This window comes from Hyalella azteca, unplaced genomic scaffold (assembly GCF_000764305.2).
Source record: "Hyalella azteca isolate HAZT.00-mixed unplaced genomic scaffold, Hazt_2.0.2 contig11593, whole genome shotgun sequence".
Taxonomy (NCBI): Eukaryota; Metazoa; Arthropoda; class Malacostraca; order Amphipoda; family Hyalellidae; genus Hyalella; species Hyalella azteca.
The window spans coordinates 8,444-13,244 of NW_025941585.1; the positions used below are offsets into that span (position 1 = coordinate 8,444).

Consider the following 4,801-nt stretch of genomic DNA (forward strand, 5'->3'; position numbering starts at 1 on the left):
TATTAATTATTTCAGGCCGTTATATACAACCGTTCTGATACCAATTATTTCAGGCCGTTATATGCAACCGTTCTGATACCAAGACAACGCTGAACTCTCTGCCGGACCGATTTGACTTTTAAAGAAAATTTAAAAGATTGGCATTAAAAAAAATCTTGAGTAAACACTCGTCACAATTGTAAAATTGTGCAAAGGTTTGAAGAATGAAAGGTGAATTTGTTTCAAATCTTCTTCTAACCTTGCGTTGATAAATTTAAAGAAGGATAGATCATAGATTTTAGATGGAATCTTCGATTACGGTAAATAAGTCATTCATCGTAGCCCAAGGAATTAATCGTGGATAGACACAATATCGGATATCCAGACTGCTATTTTAACGTATTCGGAAACACGGACCGATGCTTGTTCTGATTGCCCCACCAAATTAGTATTGGTTGATTATTTTTAATAATTTTATTTAGCTTAATAAAGTATATTCTTTCTAGATAAAAAGTCCAGATTCCAGTGTACCGAGAAATGATTTTTTTTCTAATGCATTTGTCGTTGGAAATATTTTTTTCAGCACGTATAGTCAAATGACTGTGCAAATTTTGACAACGAAGTTACGTATTTTTAGCGCATTTTCTCATTTGTGGAAAAGGCGCTATTGCACTCGTCATGTCCATCCGTCCGTCCGTCTGTCCGTCCGTCCGTGACTTCACGTTTCCCTCGACGAGAAAATGCGCTCTCTGTCACTCACTGCAGTGAGTACTGAGTTATATTATTTTTTAATTTAGACGAATTGTTGTAGTCACTATAGTCAAAATATTCTACTAGTTTTAACTTATTTTAATCACAATCCCAACAAAGTAATTTAGTAGGGAATTATGCAAACATACTCGGGCAGCAGGATCGATTGTAAAAGAAAACACACGAAAAAAAATGAATGCATGCACATGCCAAATTACAAAAATTATGTTTCAGTACTTTGCATTGGGTAATGACGACCCGCTAAAAAAATTAGTAAATCACGTAGTGACCGAGTTCAGTCACACTGTCACAGTGTGACTGAGTGAGTCAGAGTCACTCATACTCCATAGTCTGGGCCCATACTTTCAAAAAAAGTTAAGAGATCGTAAGTTCATCAGCCAATCAGTGACGGCCTTTCAAGCAAAATCCACCAGTCACAGACAAGAAAATAGAGCGTAAGTAGTTACGTTCACTTAGTGAGTTTTGAAAGCATGGCCCCAGATAGGCATAACCTCACTCAGCATAAGTAAGTAAAGTCACCATCACTACCACCGGACTGACCAAATTGGGTGCTTTTTGCGTGCATTCGTCGTCGCCAAATAATTCAGTTCGGAGCGCTGTCTTAATACGCGGAACGGACACCCATGACGCGGACAGCACTAATGAGCATTTCAGCCGTGCCGCTGGTTGTGTCTATTGACCATCTGCAAACTACTGCAGGTTCAGCCCTTGGTTCTAGGTGTTATTTCAACGACACGATTAAATGTCTAAGCCATGATGTTTTGGGTAATTTCCATATAGATGGTTTAACATGTGCTCAGAAAATTTTAAAATGGTGCAGAGAAATTATTTCGCTGGAGGAATCATTTCGTGGCCAAGGAACAAGTATATATAGAGAATAACCGGACATGAGAACAACCGGACATGAGAACAACCGAAGCAGCCATGATTACTGTCATGGCTGCAATAATCAGTCATTATTGTTGGACTTTGAGACTTCATTTGTCAAGCGATCTCGCTTCAAACCTTTGTTATGTACAGTTGTAGTCTTAATTAAGGCTTTAGATATGTCAAGCATCAATACGTCAATCTTTATTTTCTGTGGATGTGCTCGCTACAATAATTATTTTTTCGTGCAGGTATACTTCGAGTCTTCATTTAATATGTGAGTTTATTTAAATTTCAACAATATTTAACAATAACGGAGAATGATTTAGCTTCGAAATACGAAAATGAATAATATGAAAGAGAGCTAAAGTAAATTCGAATGACGGCTTGAAATAAAAAAGATAAAATACAAAGATAAAATAAAAAAGATAAAATAAAATAAAAGATAAAATAACTAACTTTATAGAAATTTAGTGCAAAAAGAACATTATGATGTTAGTCCCGCATATACAAGTGTATTGACGCATATTCATATTTAAACGGATTTTGGAGAATTTAATTTCATTCTGATGTAGCTGTTGCTTTATTACAACACTTTTTTTTTAATTTCACTTCTTACAACACTTCTCTTTACCTTCACTTCTTGTTGTTTGTTTGACTGCTACAAATCTTTTAATCGATGTTTAACACACTTCTACCTGTCCAATCGATCTGAAATTTTGCACACTTGCGTTAAGTCGGAGACAATGCATGAATCAATTGACAGAATAAATGATTTGAAAAATTAAAAAATATTTATATATCAAGGAAAAATTTTATGAATAACTTCTTTAAATAATTGAAAATAAATATGAAATTAATTGTACATGTTTAACATCGGAGACACTGGCCTCTTTAGAACTGTTGTCTTTAAAAAGTAATTTCTAAGCGCATATTTTTATTATAGATGTAAATACATCGCTGATGTTTGTGCGCATCGCAGAAGGTGCATTAATGTGGAAATGATTTAAATTGTGATAAAATATTGCTCTTCTTAATAATTAAATTAATATAATTAAATTGTGATAAAATATCGCTCTTCGTAATATCCCTTTTTTTGTTGTTGGAATGGTGAGTGTGGGAGGCCTTTAAAAAAATATATCCATACTAGCTCTTTATTCTGTCTTCTTATACTGTCTTACCAGTATTCTGTCTTCTTATACTGTCTTACCAGTATTCTGTCTTCTTATACTGTCTTACCAGTACTCCGTCTTCTTATACTGTCTTACCAGTATTCTGTCTTTAGCTACATGTCTTATGGTCTCTAAGTCATGGTCTTGCAGTTATCGGTATTACTGTACTCAATTAGTGCACCTGAATGATAATGAAATTTGATTCATTTAAAATGCAATGTGAGATTCAGTAAAAGTATAATATTGAGGATTGACTTTTACTTTTCTTTTTGTTTAACTGCAAATCAGACACAATTCAGTTAAAAAAGATCAAATTTTGATCCGCATTCCGTTCCTGAAGCGTTTTTAGCGCATTTTCTCATTTATGGAAAATAAGGCGCTATTGTGCTCGTCATGTCCGTCCGTCTGTCCGTGATTTCACGGACGGGCGAGAAAATGCGGTATCTGTCACTCACTGCAGTGAGTACCCAGCAGGCTTCTGACGTTGAAACAACGTTGATTATTGGTTGATTTCAGGTTGAAATGTTGAACAACCAAAATTAATCGTCATATCAACGTCGAAATCTGACCAACACTAGAAGGGACGTAAAACAATCTTATTCCAACGTTAAAATAACGTCGATATTGGTACGTTGAATTTGTACTAATTTTTAAATGTTGAATCAATGTTGATATCAGGTTGAGATGCTGAACAACCCAAATTATACGTCCAATCAACGTCGAAATCTGACCAAAACTGAAACGGATGTAAAACAATCTTATTTCAACGTGGAAATAACGTCGGTATTGGTACGTTGAATGTTTACTAAATTTTAAACGTTGAATCAATGTTGATTTCAGGTTGAAGTGCTGAACAACCAAAATTAAACGTCATACCAACTTCGAAATCTGACCAACACTAGAAGGGACGTAAAACAACCTTATTTCAACATTGAAACAACGTCGATATTGAAACGTTGAATTCTTACTAATTTTTAAACGTTGAATCAATGTTGATTTCAGGTTGAAATGCTGAACAACCAAAATTAAACGTCCGATCAATGTCGAAATCTGATCAAAGCTGGAACGGATGTAAAACAATCTTATTTCAATGTTGAAACAACGTCGATATTGGTACGTTGAATGTTTATTTATTTTTAAACGTTGAATCAATGTTGATATCAGGTTGAAGTGCTGAACAATCAAAATTAAACGTCCGATCAATGTCGAAATCTGTCGGAAAGGTTACGAACTTTCGTGCATATGTCTTCATTTTTATAGGTCCATCCCATTCTGTAAACCATTGAGAACGATTTAATCTTCACCCTTTATTATATTAACGTCATTATTGTCAATTTTAATAATTTTATTCAAAGCAGTCATTTAGCGGCTGGGCTGGTTGCGACTTTTCTCACTGCTTCCGAGGCTTTCCCTGCAGCAAAGCAAAAATCTTGCATCTCTGGCTGGCAACAGACAGATTCACTTCAACCTTCACACATTCAACTCGTCCCTGTGTCGTCTCGCGTGGTCTATGCCCGTCCATTTTGCGTAGTTCCTACTCCGCGAGATGACAGCACTCAGCCTCTAGCCGGTTCTTCAACTGGACAACTCCTCACCTGCACCCAGAAGGCCTGTTCTTCCCACAAAGAAGCCGTAAGTCGTTAAATTAGCCAATTCTAATTCTAAAGTGATAATTGATTCTAATTCTAAAGTGATAACTTGATTCTGCTTCGAATTCTGAACTATAAGTGATTCTGCTTCGAATTCTAAACTATAAGTGATTCTAATTCTAAAACGATTAACCCTTAATCTCATAGGATGAATGTCGTGACGAGATGTTCATGATAACGGAGGGGGGCACAACTTTCCTCTACCTCTCCAGTGGACGGGCGACTACGGCTTTCGTTTCTTTTTGAATAAATTCAAATTTGAATCTAGAGTATGTCGTTTACCTGTCCTCGCCATGAACTTATTTTCGTCAAAATCTGACCAAAACTAGAACAGACGTAAAACAACCTTATTTCAACGTTGAA

General features: G+C 35.7%; 1 long non-coding RNA gene across 1 annotated transcript; it reads left to right on the forward strand.

The window, feature by feature from the left end:
* Nucleotides 1-4,320: 4,320 nt before the first annotated feature.
* On the forward strand, nt 4,321-4,707 carry LOC125178647. Its single transcript, XR_007156975.1, has 2 exons — nt 4,321-4,421; nt 4,586-4,707. It is a non-coding gene; the product is annotated as an uncharacterized LOC125178647 (long non-coding RNA).
* Nucleotides 4,708-4,801: the final 94 nt, after the last annotated feature.